Genomic DNA, 18745 nt, shown 5'->3' with positions numbered 1-18745 from the left:
CCTAGAACAGATAATTAAAATGCTGCATCATTCATTTTCTGAAAAGCTCTGATCCTTCCTGAGGTCCTTTTCTAATCTGTCGCCAGGCGAAACGGACAATGGGTCTGTTTAGAAATGGAAAATGGTTAAAAAGCTCAAGCCATTTTCCTTCTATCCTTTACAACACGAGCGATCCGCTGGGGGAGGGGCCCTTCACTCTGCCACCTGGCCTATTTGTGGAGTTACTTACGATTTACACCCCCAAGAAAAGGGGTCCGAGGGTATTTTAGTCTCCAGTACCACTCTTTCTATCATCGTCCTTACAGCTAAATGATCCGGTTCAAAGATACAACCCTCTAGCACCTGTGAGCGAACAGAAGCCACCGCGGCCAAACTATATGCTCTACAAAGAACATCCTTACACGCGAGAACACTGGTTTCAATTAGGCAAAGTAGGAAAGGATGGCGGCGAGTACCTATCAGTGCCGAGCGCTCTCGATCTCCGAGGTTTACTCCAAGGGGCTTCCCAGCGAGAGGTGCAAACTCTCTGGGAGTCAGAATTATATCCATCATGCCGTAGCCTGCAGTTTCTCCTCCTCAGGCCGCCAACTTTCAGAAAGGCCACCAAATCATGCTTGTAATCCTTTCAAGTGTTTCCACCTTTGAGACTCGCAGGGAAATGGTCGCTGCATACCAACGGGAGAGCCGGGCGCACACCTAGCGCGGCAATGCCGGTGACAGACACTCAGGACCACAGCTCTATATACCCTTGATGGCAGGCAGGCAGCGTGAGTGTCCCAGGACTGGGCTCTTTGATTTCAGATCTCGGTGATCTCGATTCAGCTGTGAGCTCCACGGTCCCCGAGAACCCTGGCTCGGTCTCCGGGTTTTTCTCTCTCGCTTCCTGAAAGGTTGTCACTCAAAGCGCAATCCCTTCCCGAGGCCTTCTTCCCTAAAGGGAGATGGGATTAGACCTTGCCTTCTCCGGGTGTCTTTGCTCTTGACCCTTTGGGTAGGTGGAAGTGGGGGTGAGTGCTGTGTAGATGAGAGAAGAAGAGGTGGGGTGGAGTGGGAAGCAGGCTGGAAGGGGGTGTCCAGATCCCAGATCCCAGCATTGGCCAGACAGCGAAGGTGGGGGCGGGGGGAGGAGGAGAGAAAAAGAGAGACGGGATACAAATACAACAGTATGGCTGTACACTCCAAATTCGACTTGAATTTGGGGGATCTCGGGTAAAGCACCAAGGTGAAGCGATCCGGTTGGCAGAGAGTGAGCCCCCTGACAGCTCACCATTCAAGCGTCCTCACTTCTGGAGCAGGAGAGGGTGGGGGGCGGGGAAGGGGACCGCGGAATGCTTCAGGCCAAGGAGACGCTCTCGGAGGCAGCCTCATTTAAGACTGACCTGCTTTAAAAGTGCCACTTTAATGGCCTAGGAAATAACTAAAATCGGATTACACGTTACTTACCAACGTCTGCACCCAAACTGGGAGCACCAGGTCGGGTGTTAGGAGACAATACACCGAACGCCAGGCTGGAACCCGAATGCAAATCCATCAGCCGCCCCCAAATCGCTCATGGAGGGAGCGGCGCTCGGGAGCCCCCAGATCAGCCCATCACCGGAGCCTCCGCCAGCTTGTCCCCCCAGCACCCCCGGCCCCTCCTCCGCTCCAACTGTGTAAATCAGCCGCCGCAGTCCTCTCGCCGCGCATCGCAGGCAAATCCCTGCTTAGGAAGCAAGGAAGCAAGTGATATTCATATTCTCTCTCTCTCTCCTCTTTTGATCGGTCACAATCTGGCAGCTCTACAAAGAAAAACCCTGTAAATTTGACTAACAAGAAGTTAGCATTCTGTATCTCTGGATTGATTTTAACTTTTATTTGCAAATGAGAGATTGTTGTTTGGAAAATTACAGCCCAGGCCTGAGGGGGTGGGGGTGATCAAATTAAGCGCATCTGACCTGTCTCGGTGGGCGGTATCGCTAAACGCCTCCTAGAAGCAGTTTTCAAGTTATTTGCAGCAGACCTCCACGTTCATGATACATAAGTGACAATTTGAGAGTACGTGTATTTTCTCATCTGTTTACACCTGCTAAGAAGGAAGAAAATAAGACTGTAGACTGAAGGAAGGTGGGGGAATTTAACGAAGATATGCTGGATAGTGACAAATTAAGGACACGAACAATTGTTGCACCTAGGTGAAAGTATTATTGCAACATTATATACCCACTGAAGGCGACCATTACCCCCACTGCAGTCATACTAACGCAGTCACTTAATGCTCCATTCAATCTGCAGTGTAAACCAACGCAGTTCTTAATAGGTCCTGTTCATCAGGGACTTGTGTTGGTAGAGAGGGCAGTCTTCCACTAGCTACCAAACTGAATAGGACAGAGTCTGCAGAATCATCTCTGTGTCTCTTACCATTCCTTCCTGAAGTGAATGCAATAAATTGTCCAAGACAAGGGAAGTTGTGTAGCTGTTACAATTGTAAATGTAACATGAACTCACCCTAATTTCAAAAGCTTTCAAAGGAACTCTAACTCAACCCTTGCTAAGAGACAGTGCTTTTATATATGAAAATCTCTGAGGAGCAGGTCTCAAGATAGGATTTTAGCCTTTATTTAATGGATTCTATTTTCTGTGTGATATCATTGTTACTCTTCATTATTTGGGTATGAGAAGTCTAGTGTCCATATTACCTTCATTTAAAAAATGACAAGGATGGGACTGGTTATAGTGAAAAACTAGAGGCCTGTGAATTTTTTTGGATCAAATATATGCCAAAGTCAGTATACTAACTGTATCGGTTATTTATAAAGTGTGAATACATATTGTTTTTTTAAAAAATAACATAATTGCAATGTTCCAATTTGTTGTTCAAAATTCTGTTTCCTTTAAAACTATTTAGATTAACAAGATATCTATAGGAACCAAGAAAATGATAAAAGAATACCATGATATCAAAACTTATTCCTGCAAATATAGCTTTGCATATCTACTGACATGAATTCCAAACATCTTCTCAGTATTTTCTTAGGTACTAAATACTTCCATATGAATTTTACATATGTGAAAACATGGATATGAAAAGAACATTTGTCTCAGGTTTCACAATCATTAAGTCTTTAAGTTCAGTTTTAAAGAGCTATATGCAGGAAAGTTTGCAAAAAAGATCCATGCATATAACAAATCAGTCTGATTTAGAGGAAACTAAGCTACATCTATAAGCTGATGAGTCACAGACATGTTTCTGGCCTTTTCAGGTGGTTGCTCAATTTGAGGAGAATCACTCCTGAGTACACCATATTCTATGTGGGCAGGTGTGAAATCACATACACACCCCTGAGCTTTAGGACTGGAGGATATTAGAGTAACCCTGAAAACCGTCAGGCAACATCATTTCTAAAACAGCTGAATTTCTTTAACTTAAATTTTTTTTTTTTCATTTTATTTGATTTTCAAAGTTATTTATTGATGAGAGGACCCTGAACATGTTAATACTGAGCAGATTTTGGTATGGCTTGATGGTACTGGGGAGCTACAGAAGACTGAATAGTGAAGGCAGGTTGTTAGTGTTGAGTACTTTCAACACAAATATTTCAGGCCGTAAAAATGTTGTGGAGAAGGCAATGGCAACCCACTCCAGTATTCTTGCCTGGAAAATCCTGTGGACGGAGGAGCCTGGTGGGCTGCCGTCTATGGGGTCGCACAGAGTCAGATATGACTGAAGTGACTTAGCAGCAGCAGGGTAGGTAAATTTCATGGGCCTTGAAGTGATTCTGTATTGTGAGTTTTTAGTGGATTCTGTGAAGGCATTTATATGTCCATGCTTATGTGTGCTTAATTGCCCAGTTATATCAGACTCTTTGCCACCTGTTGGGCTGTAGCCTTCCAGCCTCCTCTGTCCATGGGGTTTTTCAGGCAAGAATACTAGAGTGGGTCTCCATTTCCTTCTCCAGGGGATCTTCTCAACTCAGAGATCAAATCTGTGTCTCCTACACTGCAGATTCTTTACCTGCTGAGCCATTGGGAAAACTCTTTATATGTCCATAGTTTTATTTTGTGTGCTAAGTCTCTTCAGTCATGTCTAGCTCTCTGCAACCCTATGGACTGTAGCCCACCAGACACCTCTGTCCGTGGGATTCTCCAGGTGAGATACTGGAGTGGGTTGCCATTCCTTTCTTCAGGAGGGTCTCCCTGACCCAGGGATCCAAACCTCATCTCTTACATCTCCTGCATTGGCAGGTGGATTCTTTACCACTAGCGCCCCCTGAGAAGTCCTTAGTTTTGTTTTAATTACGTATAAATTTACATTGTGAAAAGGGAGAACTCATAAAAAAACTGTTCTTTATTAAAAATACATAATTGATAAAGGGAAAATGTAGCCATAACATATAAAATATTGTTTTCAGTTCAGTAAAAATTAAATGTTTATAATGCTGATTAACATATATTTTTAGTTACAAAGACTTTATAATACTTCACAGGTTCCTTTTTACTACTGTGCCATTTTCCAGAGAAAGACAAAGGTATTAAAATGCATAAAGGAGGTGTATTTCTTTTGTCTAATATATATTTTACTTACTCTTATTTAAATGATATAAATACATCTTTTGAAAGATTTAAAACTAACTGAAGTATCACTAGAGAGTTTGTTGTATAATGGAACATTCACGCAAGAAAGTTCCAGACTGTGGCAATTTATGATTTTATACTGCATATCTAAATTATCTAAATATTGTATTCATTTGTTTTCACCTTTTGCATAAGCATTGTGAACCCTACTTCTTTCTTTTATTTATTTGTCCATTCCAAATAATTTTCAGGCCAACAAGCCACGTATTTAATAATTATAAAAATGTTAATTGTATCCTTATTTCATCAACTTTTTAGACCATTGCTGAAACAATTGAAAATACAATTACTTACACAAGTTTTAAAATGGAAATTTAGCTTGCCAAAAATAAATAGGCAAATAAAAGTATGAGGAAACAGAAATTAAATATTTTTAGTTTTGTTTTGTTTTAGAGCTTATTGGTATTTATTGAGAGAATTCAAAGGCTTGATCAATTGATACTGAGATTATGTTCTTACACAAATATTTATTTGTATAGATCTTTCTAAACCTCCATAGAAGAAACATGCTTGAACCATTTTATATCATGTAGAAAAAGTGCAAGAGCACTTGTAACTTTTTTCAAAAGCATCTTGTAAAATTTAGTTAATCAACTTAGATTTGTAATGTTAGCTGTACTTTCATTATAACTAACAAGCTGTAAGTATGGGGTAGTTCCAATATATTCAATTAGACAGTGATCTTTTCTATCCTGTTTCACTGAAACATTTAGATACATTTTATAGGCATCGCCAAATGAAATCTCAGTTTATTTTTGAAGTAAACATATCTTTTAATCTCAAAGGTAAACTATTTTAGGATTCCTAGAGTTAGTTAATCTTTCAATATGAACAAGTTTCCAGATTTTTATTTGTAATTTGAATCAAGCCTAGGAAGTCATTGTTTCTTTTATAAGAGATTTTCTAAATTTATTAGGAAATAACAGATTATAGGTGTTAAGATTAAATTTACTAAGAGATAAAAAAAACATCCTTAAAAGATCAAATTAGGAGCAAACATATTTTTTGAAATGAATTAACTGTTGAATAATACATCAGGAAGTAAGTAATCTGTGTTATATGTAATGAAAAAATGTAAACCATTTAAGTTTTATCAGTGAAAGAAATGTTTTCAAAAAATATATGATGAGAGAAGAGCATAAGAGTAATTGTATAACATAATAGAACCTCAGAATTAAGTGGGACGCAAAAGTTTATCTTGTCTGATCAACTATGTGATAGTCAAACTCCTACTTCACCATCTCTTGCCAAGTTGTTATCTAGCCTATGCTCTTTAGTACTGCCTAAGATGTGGAGCATAGTACATTTCAGGGCAGGCCATTTTATTTTTTGACAAATGTAATCAATAGAAAAATGTTTAAGCAAACTGAAAAGAAAACATTTTCTTCTACTTCCTATTAATTTGTATTAGTTACCTCTTGAGAATTTGTTGAACAATCTGAGGTAATAAACTATCTATTTATTTGAGTTAGGTTTATATTTACTCAGAGAAACTCACCTGGCGGGTAGAAATGCAGAATCAGATCTGCAAGAGATGATTTAGAGCTGAAGAAGAAGTCATTTAAATTGATGTGAAGTCATGAAACTACAGAATTTGTAATAACTACTAAAGGGAAAAAAATATTAGAGGACTTTATAGGACATAAAAATTATTTCTGAAATATTCAAAATATTTAAGCCAATTTTCATGGAAATCTCCAAGGGACCACATCTGAAGTTCTATATGTGTCCTCAATGTAATTTCAGATCAACTGCAGCATCATAGAGGAATATCATTTGGCATCAGCGAAAGAAGCCAGAGAGCCAAAACAATACATGTAGATGTTTATAAGTCAAATCAAATTTCCCATGGTCTTTGAATTTTTGATCTTTAAATGTTAACATGAATATGGAGTGAATATTGTTATATCAGACTGGTTTCAATATAAACCTGATGAAAATTGCTTTCCCCAGCAACTATGAAACAAGATAAAAGGCTTTAGTATGATCATGTTCTCAAAATCACAGATAGTGAAAATCTTATGTAGAACTTTTCATTTTAGGGATAGAATAAGAGTGTTATAAAACACTGAATATAAAGAAATGTTAGTAATTCCTAAAGTGACTTACATAAAAAAAAAAATATATTTTCCTGAATTTGGCTACCTCACCTATATCACTCTGCCAAGTGACTTAGCCACATAGCTCCTTTTAGCTTTCATGTTGTTGTTTTGTTCAATCACTGAGTTGTGTCTGACTTTTTGCAACCCCATGAACTGCAGCATGCTAGGCTTCCGTTTCCTTCACTATCTCCCAGAATTTGCTCAAACTCATCTCCACTGAGTCCAGATGCCATCCAATCATCTCATCCTGTCACCCCTTCTTCTCCTGCCCTCAGTTTTTCCCAGCATGAGACTTTTCCAGTGAGTTGGCTATTTGCATCAGGTAGCCAAAATATTGGAGCTTCAGCTCCAGCATCAATCCTTCCAGTGAATATTCAGTGTTAGTTTCTTTTAGGATTGACTGGTTTAATCTCCTTGCTGTCCAAGGGACTCTGAAGAGTCTTCTCCAGCACCACAGTTTGAAAGCATCAGTTCTTCAGCACTCAGCCTTCTTTACGGTCCAACGCTCACAATGCACATGACCACTGGAAAAACCATAGCTTTGATTAGATGGACCTTTGGTGGCAAAGTGATGTCTCTGCTTTTTAATATGCTATGTTTGCCATAGCTTTTCTTCCAAGGATCAAGTCCCTTTTAATTTTGTGGCTGTAGTCACCATCTGCAAGGATTTTGGAGACTAAGAGATAAAATCTGTCACTTTTTCACTTTTTCCCCATCTATTTTCCTTGAAGTGATGGGACCAGATGCCATGATCTTGGCTTTTGTATGCTGAGTTTTAGCCAGCTTTTTCACTCTCCTCTTTCACCTTCATGAAGAGGCTGTATAGTTCCTCTTCACTTTCTGCCATTAAAGTGTTATTATCTGCATAGCTGAGATTTTTTATAATTCTCCCATCAGTCTTGATTCCAGCTTGTGTTTCATCCAGTCTGGCATTTTGTATAATGTACTTCCCTGGTGGCTCAGAGGTTAAAGTGTCTGCCTGGAATGCAGGAGACCAGGGTTCAATCCCTGGGTCGGGAAGATCCCCTGGAGAAGGAAATGGCAACCTACTCCAGTACTCTTGCCTGGAAAATCCCATGGAGGGAGGAGCCTGGTAGGCTACAGTCCATGGGGTCTCAAAGAGTCAGACACGACTGAGCGAACTTCACTTCACTCTTCATATAAGTTAAATAATCAGGGTGACAATATACAGCCTTGACTTACTCCTTTCCCACTATTGAACCAGTCCTTTGTTCCATGTCCATTTCTGACTGTTGCTTCTTGTCCTGCATACAGTTTTCTCAGGAGACAGGTAACTTGGTCTGATGATATTCATATCTCTTTAAGTATTTCCCAGTTTGCTGGGATCCACACAGTCAAAGACTTTAGTGTAATCAATGAAGCAGAAGTAGATTTTTTTTGTTTGGAATTTCCTTGCTTTTTCTATGATCCAGCAAATGTTGGCAATTTAATCTCTGGTTTCTCCACCTTTTCGAAATCCAACTTGTGCATCTGGAATTTCTCAGTTCATATGCTACTGAAGCCTAGTTTGAAGGATTTTGAGCATAATCATGCTAGCATGTGAAGTGAGTGAAATTTTATGGTAATTTGAACCTTCATTAGCATTGCCTTTCTTTGGGATTGGAATGAAAACTGACATTTTCTAGTCCTGTGGCCACTGATGAGTTTTCCAAATTTGCTGGCATATTGAGTGTAGCACTTTCACAGCATCATCTTTTAGGATTTGAAATAGCTCAACTGGAATTCCATCACCTCCACTAGCGTTGTTCGTAGTGATGTTTCCTAAGGCCCACTTGACTTCACATTCCAGGATGTCTGGCTCTAGGTGAGTGATCACACCATGGTGAATATCTGGGTCATGAAGATCTTTTTTGTATAGTTCTGTGTATTCTTGCCACGTCTTTTCAATGTCTTCTGCTTCTGTTAGGTCCATACCATATCTGTCCTTTATTGTGCCCATCTTTCATGAAATGTTCCCTTGGTATCTCTAATTTTCTTGAAGAGAAAGTCTTTTCCATTCTGTTGTTTTCCTCTATTTCTTTGCACTGATCGCTGAAGAAGGCTTTCTTATCTCTTCTTGCTATTCTTTGGAACTCTGCATTCAGATGCTTATAGCTTTCCTTTTCTTCTTTGCTTAGCTACTTGTAAGGCCTCCTCAGACAATCATTTTGCCTTTTTGGTTTCTTTTTCTTGGGGATGAACTGCCTTCTGTACAATGTTATGAACCTTTATCCATGGTTCTTCAGGCACTCTTCTACCAGATTTAACCCCTTGAATCTATTTGTCATCTCCACTGTATAATCATAAGAAGTTTGACTTAGATCATACCTGCATGGCTTAGTGGTTTTCCCTACTTTCTTCAATTTAAGTGTGAATTTTGCAATAAGGAGCTAATGATCTGAGCCACAATCAGCTCCCTGTCTTGTTTTTGCTGACTGTATAGAGCTTCTCCATCTGTGGCTGCAAAGAATATAATCAGTCTGATTTCCATATTGGCCATCTGCTGATATCCATGTGTAGAGCTGTCTCTTGTGCTGTTGGAAGAGAGTACTTGCTATGACCAGTGCATTCTCTTGGCAAAACTCTATTCGCGTTTGCCCTGCTTCATTTTTTACTCTAAGGCCAAATTTGTTTGTTACTCCAGGTGTCTCTTGACTTTGTACTTTTGCATTTTAGTCCCCCGGAATGATAAGGGCATCTCTTTTTGTCCTATTAATATATCTATTTTTATGTTATATCTATTAATAAGTCTCCCTTCACATTTCTGTTGTCAGTCCGTGTTTTGTGTGTGTACTGTGTGCTCAGTCGTGTCTGACTCTTTGTGACCCCATGGATCATAGCCCATTAGGGTCCTCTGAACATGGAAGTTTCAAGGCTAGAACACTGGAGTAGCTTGCCATTTCCTACCCCAGGGGATCTTCATGACCCAGAGATCTTGCCCCTCTCGCACTAGCAGACCAATTCCTTAAAACAGTGTCACCTGGAAGGGCCCACTCAATGTTTAGTTGATTACTGTATCTAAAAGTCTGTCCTTTTTAAGGTTAAAACTGATGTTTTGTGTGTGCTTCTACATTTGGAAATCTCAGCATAAACATATGATTGCATGGATGCTAATGTTTTACCTACGTACCAACAAAATTCTCTTCTTTCACAGATAGTGGTCTAAATTTGATTTCTTCTAATGGTTGGTATTTTTAAGAACTTGAGTGGGAAATGTTTATTATAAATGTTACTTTAGCAAATGTTTTAAATAAGAATAAAAATTAGATAAACATTTGTGGCAGAGCTAAGATACCATTCACCTTTTTTAATGATGACAAGATTATCAAACAATGTGGAACTGATGATGCTATAAATTTACTCCCCTCTAAAAAATATAATTAAATGCCTTCTAGAAATCTTCACCAAAAATATAAATAAAAGATAAGGATTTTGTATATTTAAGCATGTATTTTAATGTGATGTGCACTTAATATTTTCAAAGGATAATTTGAACAAACACTAATTTTCTTATTTCTTGATTTGATTGGATATTTTTATTGAAAAGGTAGTGATGAGATGTCTCATATGGTTAACACAGAGTGACATAGTGTGACAGAGTGTTGCTAACTGCCCCAACTCCCTCTCATTTTGAAATACTTTATGACTGATTTTATAAAATTTAATTTGAAATGCCATGAAGAGTACCCAAAATATATCTACACGTATACAAATGACCCATATCTGTATGCGTTTCTGTATTTGTGTGAATTAGGATATAAAATTGGAAATTAATGGATTCTTTATAAAATATTTGAATTGTTTTGCCTCTAAAATTATCTTATATCTAAAAAGGAAGGCATACTTAGTTTTAAAAACTATAATATAACAAGGGCTTCCCAGGTGGCAGTATTAGTAAAGAACCCACTTGCCAATGCAGGAGACATAAAAGATATGGGTTCAGTCCCTGGGTTGGGAAGACCCCCTAGAGGAGGGCATGGCAACCTATTCCAGTGTTCTTGCCTGGAGAATCCCATGGACAGAGGGGTTTGGTGCACTACAGTCTATAGGGTCACAAAGAGTCAAAAACAATTGAAGCAACTTAGCATACACATAGTATAACAAAGAAAATAGTTGTCCATAAAATATTAAAATTCAGATATATATCTTAAATACTCTTTTATTGATATTGGATGATAATATTCATGGTTTTGAAAACTCTTGAAATACTCATGCCACAAAGGATCAGAAAATAATTTTTAGGAACTGACCTTTCTCTGGCCTAAGCCAATGCCCTGGAAAAATAACTCTGTTCAATAGGTTGACATCACCTGCCCATGTGTATGCACTTTCTATCATTTATAAAACAAAAAAAAGTTATCATGATTTTGAAGTACTAGTATCTTTTAGTTCTTATGCCAAAACATATAAAAATTTAAAATATCCAAGTCTTGAATACTTTTAACATTCCTTAGAGTCTTTAGCAATGTAGTTTAAGAAAAGAGTTTTTCTTCTTTTTCTGGAAGAAAAGGATATAGTGTTGGCTCATGGAAATTCAAAGACTCAAACAAATATATAGACCTCATGGGAAACATAATTGGAAATTAGGCCAGACTTCATCTGTCTCAGGGTCCAAATAGCTTTCCAGTCACCTACCTCACTTCCCATCTGTTCTGTACAATAGCCAGAATAATTCTTAAAAATGTAAGCCTGATATTATCTTCTGGTAAGCCTCACCTCTCTAGGTAAAAGCTAGCATTCTGACCCAAGTTCACAAGCCCTGTGTGATCTTCTTGCTCACTCCGTATCTGACTTCATATCCTATTGCCAGCTATCTTGCTTTCACTATACAAGGCAGTTTTCCCCTTTTGCTGTTGCCTTAATTCATCAAGCACACATTTGTTTCAGAGCTTTTGTACCTGCCGTGCACTCTGTCCAATATCCCTTTCCCACAAATATCAGCATGGCTAGCACCATCATTGGCATTCAAGTTTCCATTCAAAAGACATGATCAAATATCCCTGACCATTTCCCCAGGTAGCATTTTCCCCATTACTTTTAAACTGCATTCCCTGATTTGTTTTTGTGTCTACAGTTTTTGCAACTAATGAAATTTAATTTATATGCTGGTACATATTTACCATCTATCTCTCACTACAAGAATAAGCTTCACAAGAACAGGGACTTTGTTTTAGTCATTGCGGTATTCCTAGCACCTAGTACAGTGCCTAGTACACAATGGGAACTCCATATGAGGAATTAAGAGAATGAATGGTTTCTCTAATCTCTACTTGTTTTTGAGCCTGCACCATTTTTTTTTTCCCTTATGCTAAGCTTCTTTCTCTGCATCAGCTAACACATGGTTCTTAATTGCTATGTGGCCTTTCAGCTGCAGTGTTCTCCACCAACTGGCAACTTCTCCCTTTTACTTGAGTTCAAATTCCTGAAAATCTAACTGGACAGGTTTATATTTTTCCCATAAGTTTCTGGCCCATCTCTGGATGTCTTATTTCTTCAGGCATATATTCCTGGTCTAATAAGGCTGAGTCTCTTCTGAGTATGGATGACTAGATGTGAGGAGATGTGAGCAGGCAACCAGGCAACACAAATATGTCTGGTACAAATAACCATTACAACTGCATCAGCAACAGTGCCCTTCCCTGTCCCAAGTCTTGCTCATGTGTCTGATACCACTCTTCAATTCAAGGCCCCTACGTTCTGCCTCTGTATCCTTGATCAAATGACTGCTCTAGGGTTTTGTTGTTGTTGTTGTTGCTATTATATTTTTTTGTTAGATATAACCATGCACTTATAAAACCTCTATGATATGTTTCTGCCCTGATCCTAAAGGCAACAAAATGAAGTCCCATTCCTATCAGGCTGCTCCACTCATGTTTTTGGACAGTAAGCAAGAAAACTCAAGGGTGTCTACATAGATCCTATCGTAGACACACCCTAAGATGACCCTCAGTGTGTAAATACCCTTACATAGTTCCCTCTTTAGTACGACTGGAACCTATGACTTGCTTCTACCCAATTAAGAGAGAAAAAGAAAAATATGTATTTGTAATTAAAAAAATATGTAATTTTACTTGTTAAAAGTTGGGCATATATGTGTTTGGTCAGTGTAACTTGCATATGTAATTAAAGTCACAAATTAGTTGATCTTGAATTCACTGAAAGGGAGATTATTCTGAATCAGTCAGACTTACTCAGGTGAAAGTCCTTAAAAGAGAGACTGCTGCTTCTCTGAAATGAAGATATGTTTTCCTGGTGGCCTTGAAGTCAAGGAAATGAATTCTGCCAGTAACCTGATTTAATTTAGAAACATTCTTCCCCAATCAAGGCTCCAGACAAGAATATGGCCCAGTTGATACCAGGATGCAGCCTGTGAGACTATGAGCTGAGTACTCATCAAAGTTTTGTCTGTGGATGGCTGCCCTACAAAAACTGACAGGTAATGCATTTAATTTGTTGTTGTTGTTGTTGTTACATAGAACACTAACAGACATTTTATCTTAATTCATTGTAAAAGACAGATGTTTAGACTCCACATATTGCTTTCATTTTTAGACTCCTGTATGTGACTTTGACTTGGACCTTTTTGCTTTCTATAAGTTTTACATGCTAAACTGAAATAATTGACTTCCTTAGTATACTCCTATTTGGGGACTTAGTCTTTCCCTATATTTTTTTCTTGTCTCAGTGTCTTGCGGTTAATTTTAGACCTTCTTTCCTGGGTTGGGAAGATCCCCTGGAGAAGGAAATGGCAACTCACTCCAATATTCTTGCCTGGAAAATCCCATGGACAGAGGAGCCGGTGGGCTGCAGTCCACGGTCGCAAAAAGTCGGACACGACTGAGCGACTTCACTTCACTTCACTTCACTTCAGGAGACAGTACATGATTATAATACTTTTCTTCTCCTTCTAGCCACATAATCTTCTCTTTTGCATGTAGCATCCATCTTCTATCACTTTTAGCTTTTGGTGATGATGTGGATAGACAGAGTAACTCTGGCTATGAAATTCACACATCTATTCTTCTCATTAATATCTTTTTTTCTGTTTATGCATGTAAATTTATATTTTAATGAAGTCATTTTTGAGATTCTGGGGATTTTTTACATAAAGAATAATTTTGTAAGTTCAAAATATTTATGGTGGGAAACTTTATCCTCTAATTTATCTCTTTCTTACATTTACATTTTCATGTATAAAATTTTACTTGGTAAAAGTTGGGCATATCTGTGTTTGGTCAGTGCTTATTACTTTATTATTTGTAAATTTCCAAGGCTTATTTTTTGCTTGTTGTCTTTATATATTTCAGTGTCTTGTCAACTAAGTTCCATGCAACACTAACCATAGTACAACATGTAAGTCATACAATTTAGGAATCAGTTAACTAATATGTTTTCATATTCCACAATAGTAGGAGTTGAGGATATAGAGACATGAAGAGTTAACATTCTTTTTTAATCTCATCAGCACATACATTTTTAGAGACTTTACAAACCCACAGAAATTATGGCTTGATTATTTGGTACATGCTCTATTTAAAAGAAAAAAAAATCTCATTTTTCTTAAGAATATATTTAATGGCATGCCTTATAAAGCCAGTACATTCATTTATCATACACACAGAAACAAAAATTAAGATGAACTATTGATGAAACAAATTTATTCTCTGTTTACCCTGACAGAAATTCTCAAACACTGATTTGAAATTGAAGTGTTAAGAATTTCTATTTCCCACAAGGGTCTCACAGAGTATATAATCAAGCTCTAGTCCAAATTTGCTTGGAAAACTATAAATCACTGTAGAAGTGAAGTAAGAAGTGAAGTAGTTCAGTTGTGCCCAACTCTTTGCGACCCCATGGACAGTAGCCTGCACTAAGCTCCTCCATCCATGGGATTTTCTAGGCAAGAGTACTGGAGTGGGTTGCCCTTTCCTTCTCCAGGGAATCTTCCCAACCCAGGGATCAGACTCAGGTCTCCCGCATTGTAGACAGACACTTTACTGTCTGAACCACCAGGGAAGTCCCATAAATGTAGATGTGTCTATTACTAAATAGTTTAAAAGTCAAATTTTAATTTTAAAGAAAAAGTGAAATACCAAATCATGATGCTTAGTGGAAGTAGGGCTAGTGGTTGGATGGGGATTGGGGATGGTGATGCATATTCATTTTGATCTGTAGGGAGTAATGAAACATCCAATAATCACATTTCTAAATGCATATCACAGTAGATAAGACTTTAAGTGCTCCATTCAATTAATTAATTAAGCTTATATCTCATTCAGGTATACAAATTATCCTCTTTAAGGGAAAGAAGCTTAGGGAGATATAGAGGGAAATTAATTGAAAGAGCTTTTGTTGAAATATTAAAGTCATATGAACACCTTATCACATGCGCTTGAACCAAAACTGGTTTTCCTTGTTATTCTCAAGTCAGTATATTGCATTGATAAGGAACACACTAAACATTTCCAGAGGTAACTTTTGTAATTTTTAAAGTAGCACAGCATGTTTAACATGCTTACATTATGTTAGTTCAGAGGCATATATTTCTTTATTGAAAAGCTGCCTTTGAGTTAGCTACTAAAATATTGAAAATTTCTGATAGTAGCCAGTGTTGATTGTTTTGAAATGAGACAAGAAGAAGCAGATAATTAATTTGGCTTCTCTTGATATTTATACCTAAATGAGATAGAAGTTTTCACTTTATTGTGATGTGTAAAAGAAAGAGAATGCTCATAGGGAACAGAATGAGGCTCTCTTACATTTTTCTGTCTTTAAAAAAAAATGTTCGCAGGAAAATATATAGAACGGTATGCTTATTTAACAAAGAATTTGCTGACATTTTTGTTCCACCTAGTTGTTTTAAGCTTGCTGTGGCTGCCTAAAGACGCCTCCAGATGGCGCCCTAGTGCTCGTTCTCTCCGCCCAGTGGCCGACCGAATACCACCAGCTGCCGGAGAGAACGAGCTTGGAGCTAGCGGCAGGGCTTAACCCGGCGAAGCTCTGAGGTGGGTTGCTGAAGGATTCCGGGAAGCAGCTGCAACAGGGCATCACTCACTGTCCAGGCATATCTGTTTCTGAGTGCAAAAGGAAGAACTTGAGCGGGCGACAATTGGAGTGAAAATTGCTTTGTAGTATCTAAAAGCAGCATGGATCGTGGGCAGCTGAGCTGGTACGTGCAAGAGAAACTACTAAATGGAATTGTGCTGGGTAGGAACCCATCTGATTATTCTTTGTGTACCAAACGTTCTCTGTCCTGAATTGTGCCTATGTGTATACACTCATTTCATTTTCACCTGGATCATGGGGGCTTGGGATAACAATCTTTAATTTCTCCAACATGATATAATAAAAGCTTTACAGAAAATTGTTTATTGATAAAATATGACCCGAATCATGGTCTCAAGAAACACATGACAGTGGCACCAAAATACTTTCATATTTCTTTTTTAGAGGGGGAAAAAGAAGAAGAAAGTAAACCTAAACCATATTACCATGTAATTTTACTAGATCGAATTTTAAAAACAAAAAATTATTTATATTTAACTACAAGGGATTAAACATTAAATCACTTTTATCTGTAGGTGTAGACATAAACACACCTGTAAAACATGAGTGATTTTCACATCTGTGTGCCAGAAAGAATGTTGTGTAACTATGAAAACAATGAAGATAGAAAATATGTGTTTTGTGTGTAATTTTGTGTAGTCTAATATGCCATGTAAATGTGTGTTGTGTATGTGTAGTCAGTAGCATGTATATGTGACTTTGTTGCAGAAATATTGCACAGATATAAAATGAATATGTTGGATATTAGATGGATTTTTGCACCTTCACATACACACACCAATTTCTAGCTAGAAAACTTAGTATGAAGCTTATCTATTGAAAAATATTAAATACAAAGAATATACTTATTTCACTGTTTCACTCAGTTGTGTGCTTAGTTTTTTGTGCTTTTAAACTTTGGGGAAATGTTTTTTATATTTTGAACAGAAAATATTGGCTGACATGATTATATGAAAAGAAGATACATAGATATATAAATTCAGGTTCCCTAGAGTTGAGATGGCCAAAATGCACAAAAACTCTGAAAACTTTTGAGTTCTGACTAAGAGTTCATGTTAGAAACTAGCCAGAAAATGAATTATTCTAAAGTTCAGAATTAAATTGGAAATATCAGATGCTGAGTTGCTGAGGTTTTACTCTTAGTATTAATACTCTAAAACTAATGTTAGACCACTTATAAACTTGTAGGTATTCCCTTGTAACAGATGTGTAATGTGAATCAGATACTGAATTTTATGTGGTGCCATTGCAAATATAATACAATTCAACATAAAAGAATATGAATTGAGTTAACTATGTAAGATAATATATTCAAAAAGAAAAGCCTGAGATGCCAAGAAAAGTTAGAGGCAGTTCCTACCCTCAAAAAGTGGTCAGTCAAATGACTAGGATGGGCGTATTTATGAATATGAGTACCCAGTAAATTACAAATCAAAATAAATGCTACTAGAGAACAGTATGCACAAGGTGTATAGCATTTAAGTGGAGGGAACAATTCGACTTAGGGGTTTAGTAGAGACCATATTGGAAGGCTCTCCTCTCAAGGCATGGATAGAAAGAGCAATTTGGGTGGGTGAAAATGAGTGTCCAACCATACATTTCATTTGTGTTGGGTTCTGCCTTCTCCACTGGTTTTAGATGTGAGCAGTAAAAGATCATATCATACAGGTGGGTGAATCATACAGTATTAGAGATGGCCTTGAACATTGGGCTGAAAATTTTGGATTTTATCACTAGTTTGTGCCCAGTGCCACTAACAATATAGGCATTCAGTACTCTTCTAGAAACACTGAGGGCTGTGCATAACAGAGAGAGCCAATATGAGATTTTTACAGTAATTTTGTAATTAATTTATTGGGTATCTACCATATTGGAATATAAGTTCCAAAACACAAAGTCTTTCAATATTATATCCAGAGAACCTAGAAATTTTTTGAAAAGTGTTTATCTACCATAATAGATGAATGAATGAAGGCAAGGCCAGGTTTCTTTATTATTTACATGTAGATTTCCTAATACTCAACAATGATTAACAACCTCAAAATTTACCAAGCTCTTTGGAGCTGTTGTTCTAGTTGATTGCTTTTATGGCTCAAGTAAGGCAGAGCAAGTTAGAATAGTGGCTAGAATAGTCACTGTTGATGTTTAATCTTACTCTGTCTTTAACCTCTTACGTGAATAGTCTTGCCTTCACGGTTTTCAAACTGTTATTAAGACAGTTATAAACTGTATAATTATTCAGGCAGAATTCACCAGCTCATTTTTATATCTCTTCAGTAGAGATAGAGTAGATATATAACACATGTTAAAGCAATAAATTTAAGGAAACAGTTGAAGGGTTTGAGGACTATTTTTGCATCCTATAATAAAAGCTTCTCTTCTTACACAAAGATCAAATATTTGGTTGTCCATAACATAGTTTAGGTCATACTCTCTACAGCTCTTTTACAATTGTAGGAGTCCAAAGTAATTTCTTGGGAGATCCTTAGGTATTTGCTTGCATAGTTTTGGGGAGCACTGAGGTAACATTCTTGGGGTCCCAGCCTCCACACACAGGCTGTCCTTTTCTTTGTCTTTGTGTAATGATATCTATACCTTGTATGGAGAGTGATAGGCATATGTAAAGAAAAACTTGTGTCATTTGAAAAGATGACACTAAATTAAAATAAACATTTTAAAGAAACTTATAAATGTTATCTACTCAAATTATAGATAGATGTATAGTGTCTTACAAATAAAGAGGCTAAAAAACAATGTCATTGAATCCATAGCATCAAAAATTATACAAAGACCTGGAATTTCCCCTTTTGTCCAAGACAGACCTCTCTTCTGTGATGATGATATTTTTGTTTTAATTTGATTTTATATAATGTCTCCAAAATTATGCAAGAGTGTGATTCTTCAATTAAAAAAAATTTTTTTTTTGAAATGTTTAAGTGTCGGTTGAAGTGAGGATGCAGAATTTC

The sequence above is a fragment of the Capricornis sumatraensis genome, chromosome 1 (genome assembly GCF_032405125.1).
Source record: "Capricornis sumatraensis isolate serow.1 chromosome 1, serow.2, whole genome shotgun sequence".
Lineage (NCBI taxonomy): Eukaryota > Metazoa > Chordata > Mammalia > Artiodactyla > Bovidae > Capricornis > Capricornis sumatraensis.
The sequence above is the reverse complement of the archived record's forward strand: the minus strand, read 5'-3'. Positions refer to the sequence as shown.